Below are 20,283 nucleotides of genomic sequence, written 5' to 3' on the forward strand. Positions count from 1 at the left end.
AACAGCAAGGAGAGCAGCAGTTGGAGCAGCACGACATCTTAGCAATGGAGAGGGAAGACGAAGCTGAAAGAAATCAAAGGGACTTCCCATTAACCAACCTTAATGACCTCAGACACATTAATGACACTTTCTAAATGTGCTCTGCAGACCAGACCAGACTTGATTCTGGTCATAATGTTTCTCCACTCGGCTGCTCTGTACGAACATTCTGGGCTGCTCTTGTGCCCAAAGGTTTCTGCATGACATTGCATTGGCTATAAATCTCCATCCTTCAATTTGATTCACACTAGGTAATTCAGCATACTGTGCCTTGAATTTTGCTTAGCTTGGATGTCCAGGGACACTGTGCAAATTGGACAACAGCACAGATGTGTTTTGTCCCCAATTCCTCAACCAGGAGTCACAGGCAAGGATGTTTCTATAATGCACCCGCCTATATAAAGGGTGAATTATTATTAAAGTATTATAAGTTGTATGCATCGGTCGTGTTAGATACACAGTCTCTGGGCCTCCTTAGGAAATTCAATGGCTTTTGAACTAAGGTGTCTCCAAAGATTGCCTGAGGACAGTGTTAAATAATTGCATGACCCCGAGACCATCCTATCCCATTATGCAACCTAAATGAGGAGACAGTTCTTTGGATCATCCTGGATGCTCTCATAGTAAAGCAGGGCATATTATAGTCAACTAGTTAAATAATCTTATATAAACCTCCTTATGACCTTAAAGGCATCAAGGAAGAGAGATAAGTTTGATCCAGTTCCTACTGCAACTGCGTCTGCAACTGAACCATACTTCTCAAAGCGGTAGGCAAACTGACATGGAGCCGCTGTATGGAATTTGCACTTCTCCAAATTTTACAATATAGTTCTCTAACCAAGTAATGCATATCAAAATTGTATATGTTGCCTTAAAATGTACATAAAAATGCATATATTAATGGAAATAATAGGCAAAAAGTAGTAATTAGGCAAAATTGCATGTAAATTAAGAAAAGAATGCTGCAGAAGAATTTTCACAAGCAATTTACAAAGCAAACTGGAAACCTTAAAAACTGAATTTAGGATTATGCTTAGAGTAGACCCATTGAAATCAATGGACCTAAATCATGACCATTAATTGCAACTCGTCTACTCTGAGTAGAACATATTTTGACATTCCCCTCAGATTTGTCGGCAAAAATAAAATCAAAAGTGTGAGCTCTGTTCTCCTGCAATCAAGAAAAAAAGAACAGATACGTAACTGGGACAGAACTTACAGGTTCAGAAGTAGGAGTTGGTGTGTGGGTACTGGATCCAATGAGTGAGTGAAGACTTCTTGGATGGTGGACCTTTTTATACAGCTGGCCACATCCTTCTCCCTCAAAATGAGGCACTACTCAAGAATGACGAGCTCTTCATTAATCCTCAGTGGTTGGCTTCTACCACACCATTATCCTGTGCCTAATGCTTGACTGTGTTCCAATCCTTCATTTTAAAATGCATGTGATATATTTTCTAGTAGTAACACTGTAATTCTTACCCTGTCCAAATAGGCCACTTATGGGATTGCTTCCAAATCCAATGAGGTTGAGATGAATCGTCATCATATGAATTTATTCCTGTGATATAATGCCTAAGGATTTTAGTTTTTCAACTATGGACTTGGAGGCATGGAAATCTTCCTTCCTTCCTTCCTTCCTTCCTTCCTTCCTTCCTTCCTTCCTTCCTTCCTTCCTTCCTTCCTTCCTTCCTTCCTTCCTTCCTTCCTTCCTTCCTTCCATAGCACATGTAAAGGTATTTTACATGCTGAGACTCTACCTGCTTGCAGACTGTCTCACCAAAGGGGTGCATGCTCTAGTTATCTCCTGCTTGGATTACTGCAATGCATTCTACGTGGGACGACATTTGAAAGTGACCCGAAAACAGAACGCGGCAGCCAGACTGGTGGCTGGGAGTGGCCATCGACACCATATAACACCGGGCCTGAAAGACCTACATTGGCTCATTGGCTCCCAGTACGTTTCCAAGCACAATTCAAGTGTTGGTGCTGACTTTTAAAGCCCTAAATGGCCTCGGCCCAGTATACCACCATACCATACCATATTCATCTCCACCCCCATTTTTCTGCCCGGACACTGAGGTTCAGCTCCAAGGGCCTTCTGGCAGTTCCCTGCCTGTGAGGTTACAGGGAACCAAGCAGAGGGCCTTCTCAGTGGTGGCGCCCACCCTGTGGAATGCCCTCCCATCAGATGTCAAGGAAATAAACAACTATTTGATTTTAGAAGACATCTGAAGGCAACCCTGTTTAGGGAAGTGTTTAATGTTTGATGTTTTATCATGTTTTTAATATTCTTTGGTGAGCCGCCCAGAGTGGCTGGGAAAATCTACTTTAAATGTATACTCTTATAAAACTGCAGGTTTTTACAATAATCCTGCCAATGTTCTTATCTCTTACAGTTCGTTTGTCAATCTTCAATAAGCCATTTCCATTCTTGTATAAAAAGTCTGCTATCTTGATTTATTTATTTTTTTCTGGTAACTTTCGTCATTACTGGGTATTCCATAAGTTTTTGCATCCATTCTCCTTTCGTCGGGACTTCTTCTTTCCATTTTTGGGCAAATAACATTCTTGCCGCTGTAGTTGCATACGCGAATAAATTTCTATACGGTTTGGCTAGTTCTGTCCCTAAACAAATGCCAGGTATGTTGAGCCTGGGGAAATATGAAGAGGCCAGAGGACATCAGGGGCCATGGCCTCAGGTGCAGATTTTTGAAGAGGGTGTGAAGCACATGGCCCCAGCAAGAACCCCCATTGCAGTGTGGCCCAGCGCTTGTCTCCTGGCATCAGAAGAACCAACACTCGAGGAGAGGAACACGGGGCCATGTCATAATGGGGGCACCAGCATGGGGTGCCTGGTTCATGTCCACCAAGTACTATGTTGCCTTGCCAGGCAAGTTGGGATATTCCGTTCCACCTTAAGAACAGACGTGTGGATTGTTGCATGCCACATGCCTGTTTACACTCCAGCACAGCTTGCTGGGAATTTCCATTTTTTTTGTATAGCTTTTGCTTTCAGATACGAAAGGGATCAGACATGTTTTCCTTATGTTCTGATGTATGCTGAATAAACTGCTTGTAAATTTGCTCAAAAAGCCTCTCCTGCCACTTCTGTTATCTCTGCTGATTAGAGCGTGCCCTAGCTTTTGAAGTTCGGGTCGCTGACTCATGCTGCACCAAGGACTGGAGTTCGTCCGGTACACCGGCTGGTGGGATAGAGCCATCTGGGGGCCTGCCAATTGCCCCCGCTTCCTTGGTTGTATGCCAACAGGGCTGCCCCCTGTGCGGTACTGCGTGGCTCCGCTTGGCTTCGTTGTGGGGCAGGGGCACTACGTGGCTACAGGAGGTCCCTCCCCCCCCCCCAGTAATAAAAGGCCTTGGATCAAAACAAGATAATCCCATTCAACTCCTAATCCCATTCAACAGCCTAATTGTTTATAAAGCAATCCCATAAGTGCCCCTTTAATAATGGCCGGGAATTACAGTGTTCCCAAAACATAGTTTTAATCATATCCCTTTTCAAAATGAAGGTTACGAAGACAGTCAGGGATCACATGCAGGATGTTTGGTGCGTGGCAGAGGTCAGCGTCACGGGTTAATGAAAACCTTGCCATTTTTGAGCAGTGCCTCATTGCTTGTGGAATGGCACCCACTGGTATATAAAAGGTCCACCACCCTGAAACTCTTCACTCACTCGCTGCATCCAATATCCACACCTGCATTCCTACCACCTGACCAAGGTAAGTTCAGTTCTAATGTTTGCTTGCACTTACTGTGTTCTCAGTTGCAAGGGAGCAAATGTCTTGAGCAGGTAGTTCAGCTAGCAGCACCCCAAATTGGCCTGGATTCTTTCAGAGTTTAAGGTCTGAGAACCTTGCCTGGCATATTCTCACCCAGAGGAACTGCGATGGTCCAAAGTTAAAGATTTTACGGTGGACTTGTAAAAGGGTAAAAGAGTATTGGGAAATGATCCATAATGAATTGGAAAAAAAAGTTTAAAAGTACTCCCCCCTCCCCTAACCAGAGTCCTTTCTGTTGGGGATAATTCAGACTGAAATTCCAAGGTGTCAAAAAGGGTTATTTACACATGCTACTACTGTGGCTGGTGTTTTGTTAGCTCAAAAATGGAAAACGAGTGAGGTCCCAACCAAAGAAGATAATATGCACAACTTGCAGACTTAACATATAGAATAAGAGAACAAGAAGAACATACGTTTAAAGAAGGTTGGAAAACGTTTATTGAATATATGGGAAATAATTGCGTACAGCTGAAAACATTGGCACCATTAAGAGAAATTCAACAGTTTAAATAAGTTATGATAGATGCAATAATGGAATACTGAATGGTAAAGTTTTTGTAAAATGTGCAGGGATTTATGATATGCAAAATGAACCATGGAAAGAGAAGAATGAAAGTCATTGATAATTTAAGGATGTAAAATGAGTATTTTAAGTTGTAAAACAGAAAACTTAATGAGAGAGAGAGAGAGACAGACAGAGAGAGAAAGTTAAAGATTTTTAAAAAGCTGGGAAGCATTCTCTTCTGTTAGTCATTAAAATAGATGGCAGGGGAACTAAGGTCTTGATCAGGTAGCCCAGCAATTCTTGCACACAAAATGAGAAATGTTCCAATATTTTATAGTGAAACAGGAATCTAGATTCTAGTCCAGACAGATCACTTGATTAAAACTGTCAGGACGTTAGCTTTTTGCTGACATATTGCATGTGAATCTTTATGTTATGTAGTGGAAAGGCATATGTAGGCTCACCAAATGGAGAAACATTATCTTAATGCAGAACATAAGGCGTATTTAAGAGGTCTGAATATGCAGTGCTCAGTTAACAGCGAATCCCTTAATTTCCTGAAGCTCCAACACACCTCTCCACCTCCACCTCAAAGATGTCGTGCTGTTCCAAGTGTGGCTGCTCCCCCTGTTGTTGCAAGCAGTGTTGCTGTTCCCCCTGCTGCGGTTGTGGCTGTTGCAAGCAGTGCTGCTCTTCCCCCTGCTGCGGCTGTTGCAAGCAGTGTTGCTGCTCCCCCTGCTGTTGCAAGCAGTGCTGCTGTTCTCCCTGTTGCAGTTCCGGTTGTTGCGGCTCTTCCTGCTGTAGTTGCTATCCTAAGCAGTGCAAGTGTTGAATAACTTCAATGGAAGCCTTCCATGCAAACAGGAGTCTACAACTGGTGGTCCAAGGAATCATCTTGCCACGCATGAGCTCCGGGTTCAAGGGCTGCTGGTTGACTCCTTGCACTCAACATGCTGAATTCTCAAATTCTCTTTCTATAACTTCCTTATTATATCCTAACTTCTGTCTTCCTCTCATCTTCTCTGTTTGATTCACTTGCATGTTCTCTCATGACCCATTTCTAACAAGGCATTTCAAATAATGCCATCTTGACCATCTCAATGTGTGTGACTCTCTATTTACTCTCTATGCTTTGCTTCTAATTCTTCTGCTGTTGTAGAATGTAACTGCCTGCATGACGACCAATAAAATAGTGAACTATAGACTTGGTTTCTTTCTTCCCTTAATGTGGGGCCAACAGAAGGATACTACTACAGCTCAATGTGTACAGCCAACACATGTTTGCTTTGCATGCAGTCCATACCTACATGCTAGCCTATTGTGTGCCATGGATGTGCTCACCCACAGGGCTATGTCCTTTCCCCAGTATTTTATGCGCAGATGGAGGTAAGTGGTATTCCATAAATGACTCAAGCAGGGTACATGTCCTTCAGCTGGCGATATCAGGGCTTGAGATCTGTTAGCATTGGTGAACAACAAACCATGGCTGGATAATGTCAGACCATCTAGGCCAGTGGTTCTCAACTTGTGGGTCCCCTGATGTTGTTGGACTACAACTCCCATCATCCCCGAGCTCTGGCCTTGCTAGCTAGGGGTGATGGGAGTTGTAGTTTAACAACATCTGGGGACCCACTGGTTGGGAAAGGCTGATCTAGGACTCTCTGGTTGGGCACCAGGAGTCTCTCCTCACAATTCCTCCACTCAAACAGCCTCTTTCCCCAAGAGACATCCCTTTCAACCCACAATTGATGTTTTTGCATGGGTGGGATGTTTTCTTGAACTCTGATCATACCTCAGTGGAGGATAGAGAAAGGGTGTGTGGATATGTATAGGGTTGTTATTTTTGTTGTTGTTGTTGCTCTTTCTCTTTCTCTTATTATTTCTATACAGTACCACCCTTCATCTGAGGATCATGGAGTGATTTACAATAGAAAAACACAAGGATATGCAACATGGTATCCAAAAAAACCAACCAACCAACCCCTTCTACAGTTTAAAAGACCATATATTGTTTAATTATCCAAAGGCCTGAGAGAAGAAGATTTCCTCCCCCTCTGGTGTCTAAAGATATGTAATGAAGGCACCAAATGAGCTTCCCTGAGGAGAGCATTCCACTGAATTGAATTAAGTGCCCACTACTCTGGCACAGGACCTCGGGAATTTTGCCCAGAAGAGAAGGAAGCTGCCAAGGTTCCAAACTTCTGCTTTAACTGATGGGACTACTGCAATCTCCCGCATATTGAGGTGAAAGAAAGCAAGAAGACGATGTATATGCTTTGGATTTTTTTATTAGCTTCCATGTATACATTTAGATTTTGTATCCACAGCTATTCGAAGAGAGGAAAGGAAAAAAGGAGATCATCCCATCCACCAAATATGAGAAAGATTGCAGGCATGCCTCCTGGAAGGACGATGGAGTGAAATAAAGAGGATGTGAGAATAAACCAGGGCTGATCAGTGGAGGCAGGTGCGAACGTAAGGCACAAAGATGGGTGAATCGAAGGCAGCACCAAGGAGATAGCAGCTCTCAACACTTCAGAGGTTCCTCAGCACCAGCATTGCTTGGGATAGCAGCAACTGGAACCGGAACCACCAGAGCCCTGAGAACGGCAAGAACCGCAAGACCCACAAGAGCCACGAGAGCTGCCACAAGAGCCGCTGGAACCGCAGGAGCCACTGGAACCACAAGAGCCACTGGAACCACAAGAGCCGCTGGAACCGCTGGAACCAGAACCACAGCAGGGGGAGGAACAGCAGCATGGGCAGCAGCAACAGCATGGGCAGCTGCAGCACTTGCAGCAGCAAGGACAGCAGCAGCACTTGCAGGAGCAGGGACAGCAGCAGCAATTGGAGGAGCACGACATCTTGGCAACGAAGAGGGAAGGCGGAGCTGAAAGAAATCAAGGGGTTTCCCATTTAACCAACCGCAACATCCTCAGGCGTATTAAAAAGCACATGAGATGCATGCCCTGATTTAGGAAGACCAGCAGAGACTTGCCGTTGACATGTTTTCATTCCCGGTGAGCCTACAAGTGCATTTTGATTGCTCATGTTGCAATTCTGCTTAGCTGTGATATTGCCCTGTGCACCTCTGCCCTTTTACTTGATTGCCCGTGACAATCCAGAGTGCTGGGCGTCAATCTCTGCTTAGGCTGGCTGCCCAGAGCCATTTCAGCAACGCTAACAACAGGTCTTTTGTGAACTCTACTGTCTGCCGAGAGCCACAGACCATGCTGGTTCTCTCATGAACGTAAGTGTTTAAAGGGTGCGTAATATTCCAGTATTATCACTTTAGACTGACCTCAGGTGTATCTTCACTACACATTGAATCAAGTAATGTAATGCTTAAAGAAAACTCCTCAGAGCCTCTTTTGGCACTTCATTAGATCTCAGTGTAGTGTATATGAGAGGATTGTCTCTGAGCCCATAAAGTCCTATAATGCATCAAATGGCATGCTTGGTCAGGGGAAAAAAATGGACTACTTTAGATTCTTCCCAATACAATATTCAGCATTTTTTCCAGTCCTAAGAGCTGAAAAAATCCAAGCCTTAAGGCAAGTTCAATTTGCGTGAATAAATGCACATTTTGGATAAAACAATGTGTGTCCAAAAGACCTACTTGAGACATTAGATCCTTTGCATGCAAGAGAGATCAGAATTTGCATCTATACAATTAGGCTTTCCTCCAGCCACATCTCCTCAGCTATCCCTGTGTAAGATAATATTGGTAATATTTGGTAAAATTTCTTGGTAATATTTCTTACCAAGGAGATAAACAGAAAGGCAGTGCAAATGCAAAACCAGAGTTGCAAGAGTACCTCCTCGAGACCTTCGCTCCCCTACAAACAAGGACAGACCCAGAAGGAATAAGCACTGGAACAGAGCTCACCTTATTCAGTAGCAGAGTTTGTTGTGGATGTTGGATCCAATGAGTGAGTGAAGGACTCCCGGATTGCGGGTCTTTTTATAGAGATCTGTGCATCCTTTCCCAAGTGATGAGGCACGACACAAGAATGACGAGGTCTTCATGTGTTGTCCTCCACAACACCATCATCCGGTGCGTAATCCTTGATTGTGTTCATATCCTTCATTTCAGAATGTATGTTATTAAAGTTATTGTGCAGTAGTAGCACTGTAATTCTCCATCCTGTCCCAAAGGGGGGCCTTTATGATTTATTTTTTAAATTTGCAGACCACTCTTCATCTGTAGATCCTAGTGCAGTTCACAGCATCAAAACACGTGGTAAAACACAAACATTTATAGTGTTTTATTTTTACTTTTCAAAAGCCCAATTATGTTGAGGATAACAGACGCCATGTGCATTTCTCCCTGAGAGACAGAGCCTAAGGGTTTTGTTTTATAAGATTATTACCTTTTTTTTGCTTTGTTGCCCTGTGTAAGATATATAAAAAGTACTTTTTATAATGATTTAAAGCCAATCTTGTAAAAGCCTTTAGTGTTTTCCTTATGATTTGTGGAGATGGAGCAAAAAGAGAGGTCTCTGAAATTGGGGTGATCTCCTGGCTTTTTTGGGTTTGTGTGTGTGTTTGTTGTTGTTGTTTTTTTATTAAAAAAGTGATGCATAGGAAGTTGATTACTCATTGTAACAGCAACATTTTTCTCTGTAATTCCAGAGTGGAGAACCACAGGGCCGTGGGCCTAATTAGATCGACTATGGGTTCCAATTCAGCTCAAGGGGCCTTTCTCTCCAATTGCACATATGTGTCGCACACATGACACCAGGGTCAGGTCAAAATGCACCCGCCAAAGCACAATCAGAAGCCTTAGGGGTGTTCAAGTTGGCCCTGGGCAAGGGAGCCTTGAAGTCATCTCAGATCAGCAGATTGCTGATGGCAACAAGGCTACGGTGCAGTGGACTAGATTCTGATCAAGAGATAGGAAGATACGTCGATTTCAATTTCTCTCCCTTTGCATATATCCATTTGCACACACTGTATTGAGTAAGGGCTGTAGCCCAGTGGCAGAGCACAAGCATCACACACATAACTCATACCCCTCAACTGTCCATCCAATTTGGGGCAGCTGTGCTCTTGCACAGGTCATGTGGCTTATCTTCTCCTAGATGGGCTACCTTCCCAGGTTGGAGAACCCCATCTGCCCAACACTTCTCTCTAGAGGACATACAAAAACTGCCTTCTTGTCCATTGGGCCCACTATTAGCCTTGTCCACGCAATGTGGCAGAGTCTGTTTCTGCATGCAGGAGAAGTCCCTAACTCACTGAGGGTTTGAGCCTCATTGGATACACTCAACTGGTTTAGCTGACCAGTCTTCGCCATTCATGGAGTGTGGCTGCTGTCGCACACTGACAGCTTCTAGGAGACATAAATGGGAGCTTTGGTGGGGACCAAAGGTGAATAAACTATCCCAGAAGGATCAAGATGATAGAGAGACAAGACCTGTGGAGTGTTAATGCTGTGTGCCCCACAATCCCATGCTGAGGTAGTAGTAGTTGTTGTTTAGTCGTCTTAGTCATGTTCAACTCTCCGCGACTCCATGAACCACAGCATGCCTTGGAAACTCTCACTTTCTTCTCAAAACTTCTCCTTTTTTATGCCCATGGAGTTTTCTTGGCAAAATACTGGAGTGGTTTGCCAGTTCCTTCTCCAGGTGGATCACATTTAGTCTAAACTCTCGGCTATGACCTGTCCATCTTGGGTGGCCCTGCACAGCATAGCTCATAGCTTCTCTGAGTTATTTAAGCCCCTTCGCCATGACAAGGCAGTGATCCATGAAGGGGCTGAGGTAGTATATATGTGTAAATAAAGCCATATGTTCTAAAGACACCATAGTCTCCAATTCCCAGTCTTCAGTTGAGGAAACTGAGTGGTGGGTAAGCAGTAGAACCCATAGAGTCTCTCACAGCTCTCCAAGAGTAGCTCTCCAAGATATCAGATGGAGGGACTTCTTCCCTGCTAAGATGTCTTCCATGCAATCATAGAATCATCCAAGCAGAGTTTCTAGAGAATGAACCTGGAATATCATGTGCTCTGCCACTGACCTAAAACACTTTCTTATTATTTTATGCACAATGAAAGGTCACTAGCCAAGGATTTGGCTATTGGCCTTGCCGAGCCCAACAGCCCTTTAGAAGCTAGTGCTTGATGGTGTTACTTTCCACATGAAAATAATATTATTCATTCATTGCTTTATATCGCCTACCCCCATCTTTCAGCAGAGGAATACAACAACTCTGTGCACTGTGGTTTGGATTTTTTTATATATCTGCCATCTATACATTTAGTAAACAAGAGAGGTACTCAAACACATGAGAGAGTGTTGCATCTTCCAAAATGATGAGCCTTTCAGATGTACGACAAGCAATTCTCCTTCTCAAGCACATCAAAGGGAACTAAGGAGAAGGTGAGAAGAAATTGCTGTTCATCAAAGGAGGCAGGTGCAATGCTTAAGGCACTGAACTTGGGAAATTAATGAGTGTCAGAAGTCAGCAAGCACTGATGGTGGAGGCGGTGGTGTAGGGTAATTTGTCAAGCTGCCAGCTCCCTGTTTGCACTGAGAGCTTCCCTCGGGGTTCTTCAGCACTTGCATTGCTCGGGATAGCAGCATTTGGAGCAGCCACAATAACCAGAACCACAGCGGGGGAGAGGGGACAGCAGCTTGCAGCAGCCACCACAGCAACAGGGAGAGCAGCCACACCTAGAACAGCATGGCATCTTTATGATGGGGAAGAAAGGCAGAGCTGAAGGAAAGCAAGATCTTGCCTGTGAACCAGCCGCAGAGCACTCCAACATAGATATCATACATGAAAGTTTAGCCGCATGGGGAGCAGCATATATGCTGGTTTTTATCTAATGTTTCTCCAGTCATAAATAAAAACGTAATAGGATAAGCTAGATCCGTGGTTAGGCAAAGAATCATGGACATAGAGAGACAACAGGACTGTACAAGGGTCCCTGATTATAAAATCATAGAAAACAGGATACACGTAGCCGCTCCAGCAACATATCTCTATTTCCTCGCACCCAGAAACGCAAGAAGGGCTTTCACTCTTGCTAGAAGCTCAGCTTTGCCCTCACCGGTTCTGGAAGGCTCCTATAGAAGAGTCCCATACGCACAGAGACTTTGTGCCTGCCCATTAGGGGAAATATAAAGCCCCGAACACATATATATTTTAGATGTCCTTTTTATGTTGAGATCCGTAGAGGCACCATTGATCCTTTGCTGAAGAGGCTCGCCGATCTTTCAGAGAAGTCTAAACTTCATTCTCTCCTCTCAGGCAAAGATCACAAGACGACCTGGCTGGTAGCCAGATTCTGCGCCCAGATTTGTAGGCACAGATCATCCTCTAGAATAAAATAGCTTACTAGGGAAATGCTGAAGTCGCTCTTTGGAGTGCCTCAGGGTCAATTTTTTATGGTAGCCCAAATCTCAGTTGTACGAGTGTATGTATATATCTCAATTTTAACTCATGAACTATTGAGGCAATCTGCTCTGATTGTATATTTTATCTTTTTGAACACTGTTTTTATTGTGTTATGTTATGTGAGCTGGTCTTTGACCGTAATAAATTATCTATCTAATACATAATAGGATAGAGAGGGGTGGGCAATGGGGGAGAAATTTAATTCAGTTCATATTTAAAGGGAAAGCTGTCAAATTGCTTCCCTTCAGGAAGCAATATGTGAATTGAAACACAGCCACTCTTCAAAATGCGTGCCTCTCTGAATGTTGCAGTGCAGTGCTCCAGTAAATAAACATGTACGAAAAATGCACATACAAGGCTAAAGTTTTCATTAAAATGTGCCTATTAGTAGAAAAGAACATACAAAAATAATTGTATTAGAGAGGGATTCTTTCCCCAAAATGTGTATATTAGGATAAATTTGATGATGAATTCACCAAGAACTTAAATAAAAGAAAAAAGAAACAAACTGATGTAGGTATGTGGAGAACTGGAAATAAGACTAGAAAATTTTTTGATCTGGAGAGAATTTGAAGTTGACAGTCAACCATCCTTGGTTCAGAGTCCACTGTATCTCAGGCTTGCTGTCATTGCTTATCAGATGACATCAAGTCTCTCTTGCCAAGGAACAACTGAAAGCCACTTAAGGGTCCAAAAATGCCTCTTGTTTTGTTATGATGAAGAACAGGAATAATGAAGTTTAAATGAAGATTTAAAGACAAAACTGCCACATTTCCTCCTCCTCAAAGGGTACGTGAATCAAAATGCAGCTGTCCCTTGAAATTCAAATTTCTCTGAGTCTTGCAATGCATTTCTCCTGTTAAGAAATGCGTGGGTAGGAATGGATATAGTAATCTAGGAGAGAGAGAGAGAGAAAGACCATTATATTAATAAAAGTAATTTGCAGATTTGTGTTTATGGACAGAAATTCACTGATTAAGGTTCATGAGAACTTATTTTAAAGAGAAAGCTGTGGAAATGAACATATGATTAGAAAAATAGAGAAATAGAGGGCATTCCAACTGATATATCCTTCTACCCTTGAATCCATAGGAGCCAACTCCTAGAGGTCTTAACCCCCCCCCCAATAAAACATTTGAGGGGGCCCCAAAAGTTGATGTGCTTTGCCATTCAAATAGTGTCCATGCACCATGTCATGTGATTGATTATGCAGGGCAGGGCTTACCCCCCCCCCAATATTTTATTCAAGTTGGCATCCCTGCATGAATCATCAATCAGTGTATGTACCACAGTCTTGCTGTCATCACTCATCAGATGAACCGAGATTATCTCAAGCAACTCTGGCCCAGGAACCATTGTAAACCCTCCCCCAGGCTTCTGATTTTGTTTAGACAGCTATGCTTCCTCTTGATTTTGAAGTCATGTGTGGGGCAGGTGGATGAGGTTGGGGGGGAGGCCCCATGGGCTGAATTGAAACACCTAATTAGCCCCACAGTCATGTGGTTCCCTGTTCTTGAATCGCTGAGAAAAATCGTGCTGTCACCATACGCCATCAACCTCTCATGCGTCACTTAAAAAAAGAATCTCCCCTCACATCAGAACTCACACTGAACTTCAGAGACCCCTCCTTTTGCTCTACCTCCACAAATTATGAAGGAAAAAAAGAGGTAAGCCTTAAACAAGATTGGCCTGGGGTCATCATCCCAAGTGCTTTATTATGCTACGGAAGGTAGTAAAAAAAATAAGGTCATAATCTTAAAAACAACAACAACAACAAAATCCTTAGGCTCTGGATCTCAGAGACAAATGCATACAAACTCCATTCATCTCGACATAATTGTTCTTTAAGGCAGCCCTATAAATGCCCCCTTTGGACAGGATGGAGAATCACAGTGTTGGTTACTGCAAAATAGCTTTAATCACATACACTCAAAAATGAAGGGTAGGAACACAGTCCAGGATTACGCATCGGATGATGGTGTTGTGGAGGACAATATTTGGAGACCTCGTCATTCTTGTGCGGTGCCTCATCACTTGGGAAAGGATGCACAGATCTCTATAAAAGATCCACAATCCAGGAGTTATCCACTCACTTTTTGGATCCGATAAGCGCAACAAACTCTACTACAGGTAAGCCCCATGCCAGTTTTGTTCATTTCTGCTGTGTCCTTATTTGAGGGGAAACAAAAGTTATTGAGGTAGTGTTCTTGCAACTCTGCTTTTGCACAGCCTGACTATTATCAGTGTCCTTCTTTATATTTTGATATCTTGATATTTCGCCCTTTGAGGAGATGTTGCTAGAGGGAAGCATAATTGTACAGATTCCAATTCTAATCCAAGACTTACATCAGGTTCCTCACTGGAGCAAGGTGGTTTGAGTACATTACATCAATCCTGGCCCAACTGTACTGACTACCAGTTAGTTTCTGGGTCCAGTTCAAAGTGCTGGATTTAAACCTTAAAATGTCTCAGGACTGCAGCACCTCAGAGACCAACTCAGGGCCGGATTTAGGTTTGATGAGGCCCTAAGCTACTGGAGGTAATGGGGCCCTTTATATGTCCAGCTGCCGCTTTTTGTGTGTGTGTTGAATATATGCTATTTGGTAATTTATGGACCTAATAGGTATCTAAAGCCATTTGCACGTGTTGCCATGCAACCAGTCCATGCAGAATATAGGCACCCTATATATAGAAAAGAGCAAACCAGTGATATTTTAGGAAGCAGGCTAGCAGGCGAGGCCCATGACTTACATCATAGGAGCCTACACAACACAAAACACTGTTGCTGTATGTAGGTTTTATTTTATTTGTTTTTTTATCTTATATTTTGGAAATGTACATCCAGTTGTTTTTTTCCTTTAGATTTTTTTGGGGGGCCCAAGAGAGCGGGGCCCTAAGCAATAGCTTGTTTAACTTATACGTAAATCTGGCACTGGACCACAGGCCCCAATTTGAACTGACTCAGACCCTGCAATCATAATCTGAGGTCCTTCTTTGTGTTCCCCCTCCAAGAGGCATCTAGAGGATGACAACACAAGAATGGTCCTTTTCTGAGTTGGTTCCCCATTTGTGGGATGCTCTCTGTTGAGAGACTTGCCTGATGCCTTCATTACATATCTTAAGGCAGTGTTTCCCAACCTCAGGCCTCCAGATGTTTTTGGCCTACAACTCCCATCATCCCTAGCTAGCAAGACCAGTGGTCAGGGATGATGGGAATTGTAGTTCAAAAACAGCTGGAGGCCCAAGGTTGGGAAACACTGTCTTAAGGGACCAGGCAAAAACGTTTCTCTGTAGCCAGGCCTTTGGCTGATTAAACGTTTTATGGCCTCTTAAACGGGTTTGTTGTATAGGGGTTATTTGATTGTTTCTGTTTTGTTATGTATCCCCCCCCCCATTTTGTATTTTTATGCTGTGAACCACCCTGTCATCTTCAGATCTTCAGGGGGTGTACAAAATTAATCAATAAAAATTGAACGAATAAAGCTACAATGCTCTAGACTGCCTGCGAACAATCAAGTAGAAAGGTAGAGGTAACGTAGCCAGGATAACATTGAACCCAAGCAAAAGTGAAGTTAGATAGTTTATCAGAAAAAAATAAAGAACAAATCAAAACAGGAATTTATCTCAAAATGGGAAGTCTTCAAAGTTTATTTGAAAAACAACTACAGTAGCTTAAGCTCTGTTGCAGCGTTTGAATAACTTTAGTAGTAGATTTATGAAAGATCTGAAATCTAAGATAAATCAATAATTAGTTAATTTAAGATAAAAACGTGTATTGGAAACAAATAATAGATAATTGAAATAAGGAATGGACGGGAGGTCCGGTCTATATTCCAAGGACCGCTTTTTGCTTTATTGATTTTTGCTTTATTGATTGTCTTTATCACTGTTTGGTTTGTATTTTTTTGTCTTGTCTTTTTCTTTTATGGTGTATCAATAAATTTAAAAAAGAATTAAAAAAGAACTAAATCAAAAGTGTAATAACAAAAAATGCACTTCTGGGATCACTGAGATGGGAGGGCAATATTTGAAAATCATGTCTCTGTTGGTCTTCCTAATGCAGAATGTGTATCTAATGTGTTTCTAATATGCCTGAGGACATTGTGTTTGCTTAATGGGGAATCCCTTGATTTCTTTCAGCTCCGCCTTCCTTCTCCATTGCTGAGATGTCATGCTGCTCCTGTTGTGATTGCTCCCCCTGCTGCTGCAGCTATTGTCCTTGCTGCTGCTGCTGTCCTTGCTGCTGTTGCTGTTCCTGCTGCCCCTGCTGCTGCCCCTGTTGCTGCTGCCCCTGCTGTGGTTCTGGTAGTAGTGGCTCCAGCAGTGGTGGTTCCTCTTGCTGCTGTCCTAGGCAAGGAGGCTCCAACAGTGGCGGATCGTCTTGCTGCTGCCCTAGGCAAGGAGGCTCCAGCAGTGGTGGTTCCTCTTGCTGCTGTCCTAGGCAAGGAGGCTCTTGCAGTGGTGGTTCCTCTTGCTGCTGCCCTAGGCAAGGAGGCTCCAGCAGTGGCGGATCGTCTTGCTGCTGCCCTAGGCAAGGCGGCTCCAGCAGTGGCGGATCGTCTTGCTGCTGTCCTAGCCAAGGTGGCTCCAGCAGTGGTGGTTCGTCTTGCTGCTGTCCTAGGCAAGGAGGCACCAGCAGTGGCGGTTCCTCTTGCTGCTACCCTAGGCAAGGAGGCTGGTGCTGAAAAAAATCAGTCTTGAGACCTGCTGCCTCATCAGCACTGCCTGATGCCTCGAATCCACCAGTGTCTACGTGTTACATTTGCACCTGCCTCCTTGTTGAACCCTAAATTCTTCTCATCTTCTCTTTCCTTTGTTGTCCTTTAAGGAGGCATGCCACACGAGTTCTCTTTATCACAGAATCATCTCTCTTTCCTTTCTTCTCTTTGAATCGCTCCTCTGTGGATACAAAATCTAACCGAATTCACAGCAAGTAATAAAAATCCCAAAGCATCTATGTCATCTTCTTGCCTTCTTTCACCTCGATATGTGGGAAATTGCAGTGGCTCCATGAAATAATGCAGAGGGTTGCGACCAAGGGGTCTTCATTCTCTTCTGAGCAAAATCTTACGTGGTTACGTGGACAGCCTCAGAGGCAAAAGTGAGCAGAACAATGGATGCAAATGTTATCTATATTCAGGAGGCTGGTTTCTACACATATCCACACAAACACTGATCTCAGGCAGGCAAGCAAGCTCTGATAAGAATTAATGAGTCTCTGGCAGTTTTATGTATGTTTATTTACAATTTACATCCAGAGAGCAGCTCCGGGCCTACCGCCATTAGCTAAGACTTGGTCACTCTGATTCTCCGCCCCTGTCGCAACACTAGGGCACCAAAGTCCAGTACTTCCTCTTTTGTACTTCCATCACATCTTAACCCTTTCAGCTGTTCTGGTTTAAGGAGAAGGTGGGTGAACTATCCCCTGGGCTATCAAACAACAATTCCTCCAAACACTGTCTCCCTCCTGGTTAAATAGCAATCCCCTCAATGTCTTCTATCTCCTCCCCTCCCTCTGCCTGTGAGCTCTCCAAGTCTGGGAACTCTTGATAAAGGGGGCCCAAACAAACCCACTCCTGAAGATTGTTAAATTCATTGTCAATTTTAAAATAGGAGTATTTTATTTTACCTTTTTAAGCAATGCAATTGATGTGGGAAACGTGATGGAAGTAGCTCCAAGAAGCTCCTGGTTTCAAGCTTTATAACTCTGCTACATACATATATACAGACAGACATACAACCTATAAGCCAACCAGTTTTGTTTTCAACATCAACCACTTGCCCCCACCCTCAGTTGAGCCACACATTCCTCCTCCTTTCTGCCTTCCTGACCCTAGGCCTTAGGACCCTCAATATATATCATAAGTGTGAAAGACATAAGTGTGAAAGCTCCTTCGCAGCACATTCACATTGTTTGTCCATTTAGCCCAGCATCATTTATGTCAGCTTGGAGCAGCTCTTCAAGAACTCAGGTCCTGGATCCCTCAAGTTGAATATGCAATACATTGGAATTGGTATGGCTTGCATCCAAAGCATGCGCTCCTTATGCACATTGAACTGTTGGAAGGTCTCCCCACCCTTAATTTTTACCACCAAAATCCTACCCAATAAAGAGAGTTTCATCCTCCCCCATGTCTCCATACCTTGTCTAATCTTACTCCACACAACCACTTAATTGTTCTGGATCAGATTAGCATTCTTATTTGTTATCCAAATACAGTGGTACCTTGGTTTAAGAACAGCTTAGTTTATGAACAACTTGGATTAAGAACGCTGCAAACCTGGAAGTAGGTGCTTTGGTTTGTGAACGTTGCCTTGGAAGCAGAACATGTTCCGCTTCCTGTTGAGTGTGTTCCATTTGTAAATTGAGTCCGCCACTGCTATGGGAAAGCACGCCTTGGTTTAAGAACACTTTGGTTTAAGAATGGACTTCTGGAATGGATAAAGTTCATAAACCAAGGTACCACTGTATTTCACTTTCTTCTCCACCTTAATACACGATATTTTTTGCACCTGGGTTCGCAGCAGCACTCTTGGAGATGTGTATTCATGCAACAAATTAAAATAAGACTATGTATGATAGTTTACCATTTTATTCATTGTCATGCGGGCAACTACATGCTACAACAATAGAGGAGTTAGGAAAGAGAAGAGAAGAGTCAGAAAAGTGAGCATCCCACTCATTGAGGTGGTCATGGGGACACCATTAGAAATACCTTGGAGAATTTCATTGTGAAGGGTAAAGAAAGAAGAGAGGAATCTACAACGTATGGGGAGGAAGGTACAGAGTTGAAATACTGAGCTCAGCAAGGAGTCAGCCATAGGTCACTGAAACCAGTGCTATCATGCTGTTAGTGTTGGTAATGGTGGTGCCTTTGGACCACAAGCCATAGACACCTGCTTGCCTTCAGAGCATCCACTGGGGTCCTTCAGCACCTGCATTGCTTGGGATAGCAGCATGTGGAACCGCAGCAGGAAGGCCCACAGCACCCGGAACCACAGCAGGGGGGACAGCAGCAGGAGGACTGTCCTCCACAGCAGCCACTGCAGCAAGACTGACCACAGCAGCAGGGGGAGCAGCCACAGCAGGGGGAGCAGCAGCAGCAGGGGGAACAGCAGGAGGGCTTGCAGCAGCAGGGAGAGCAGCCACACTGGGAACAGCACGACATATTTGCAGTGGGGAAGGTAGACAGCGCTGAAAGGGAAGAAGACATTGCCCTTGAACCAATCACACCATCCTCAGACACATTAAACTATCTACATGTCAGTGCCCTGCATTGTGGAGACTGGCAAAAGTGGGATTTGGACTTAATGTTTCTATGCTCAGCAGTGCTCTTAGTGCACTTAGAAACCCCTAACTTGAGGAATAATACGGGATAGACAGAGTTTGGAATGCTGCTTTGTTATAAACCCTTGGACGCGGGTGTCTAAACCACTGAGCCTCTTGGGTTTGCCGATGAGAAGGTCAAGAGTTTGAATCTCAGCAATGCGGTGAGCTCCCATTGCTCTGTCCCAGCTCCTGCCAACCTAGCACTTCAAAAGCACTCCAGTCCAAGGAGATAAATAGGTACTGCTGCGACAGGAAGGTAAACGGCATTTGCACCAGAAGTGGTTTAGTCATGCTGGCCACATGGCCCGGAAAGCTGTCTGTGGACAAACGTTGGCTCTCTTGGCCTGAAAGCGAGATGAGTCCCACAACCCCATAGTCGCCTTTGATTGGACTTAACCATCCAGGTTAAGTCCATCCATTTCTTAAGGAAATCAGCCCTGAGTGCTCACTGGAAGGACAGATCCTGATGCTGAGGCTCCAATATTTTGGAGAAGAGAAGACTCCCTGGAAAAGACCCTGATTGAGGGCAGAAGGAGAAGGGGAGGACAGAGGATGAGATGGTTGGACAGTGTTCTCAAAGCTACCAGCATGAGTTTGACCAAACTGCAGGAGGCAGTGGAAGACAGGAGGGCCTGGCGTGCTCTGGTCCATGGGGTCACAAAAAGTCGGACACGACTAAACGACTAAACAACAACCATCCAGGGGTCCTTTACCTTTTTACCTTACCTAAACCCTGGGATAGTCTGCTCATAATGTGGCAAGAGGCCCAGAATGGTTCCCAAGCATAAAATCAATGGTGCGAGCTTGTGCCTTTTGCAAGATCAGAGTCGTTGGGAGACCCCTGTGGTCAAGAAAGCAACAATAATAAGCAAACTCTGCTCATTGACTTACCTTGTTCAGCAGGAGGAGTTGGCTTGAGTTTAGGATCCAGTGATTGTGTGAAGAACTGCTGGGGGTGGGCCTTTTTATATGGCTCTGTAGAACCTTCCCCCAGCAGTGAGGCATGACTCAAGAATGCTGACGTCTCCCTTAATCCTCAATGGTTGGCCTCTACTGCACCGTCATCCAGCGTGCATGCTTGACTGTGTGGACATCCTTCATTTTTAAATGTATGTGATTAAAGATATTCAACAGTAGTTAACCCTGTCATTCTCCCTCCTGTCCAAAGGAGTCATTTACAGGATTGCTTTGAAAAGGATTATGTT

General features: G+C 43.9%; 3 long non-coding RNA genes across 3 annotated transcripts; 1 reads left to right on the top strand and 2 right to left on the bottom strand.

Annotated features, from left to right (window-relative positions):
- Positions 1-6,614: 6,614 nt before the first annotated feature.
- LOC309359176 lies at positions 6,615-8,347 on the bottom strand. The gene is made up of 2 exons (XR_014163763.1): positions 8,234-8,347; positions 6,615-7,234 (listed from the first exon to the last, which is right to left on the bottom strand). It is a non-coding gene; the product is annotated as an uncharacterized lncRNA (long non-coding RNA).
- Positions 8,348-13,793: 5,446 nt separating this feature from the next.
- On the top strand, positions 13,794-16,703 carry LOC309359224. The gene is made up of 2 exons (XR_014163784.1): positions 13,794-13,878; positions 15,889-16,703. It is a non-coding gene; the product is annotated as an uncharacterized lncRNA (long non-coding RNA).
- Positions 16,704-18,325: 1,622 nt separating this feature from the next.
- LOC309359320 lies at positions 18,326-20,010 on the bottom strand. The gene is made up of 2 exons (XR_014163812.1): positions 19,970-20,010; positions 18,326-18,943 (listed from the first exon to the last, which is right to left on the bottom strand). It is a non-coding gene; the product is annotated as an uncharacterized lncRNA (long non-coding RNA).
- Between the last annotated feature and the right edge of the window lie 273 nt (positions 20,011-20,283).

The sequence above is a fragment of the Podarcis melisellensis genome (genome assembly GCF_964234715.1).
Source record: "Podarcis melisellensis genome assembly, chromosome: 16".
Classification (NCBI taxonomy): Eukaryota; Metazoa; Chordata; class Lepidosauria; order Squamata; family Lacertidae; genus Podarcis; species Podarcis melisellensis.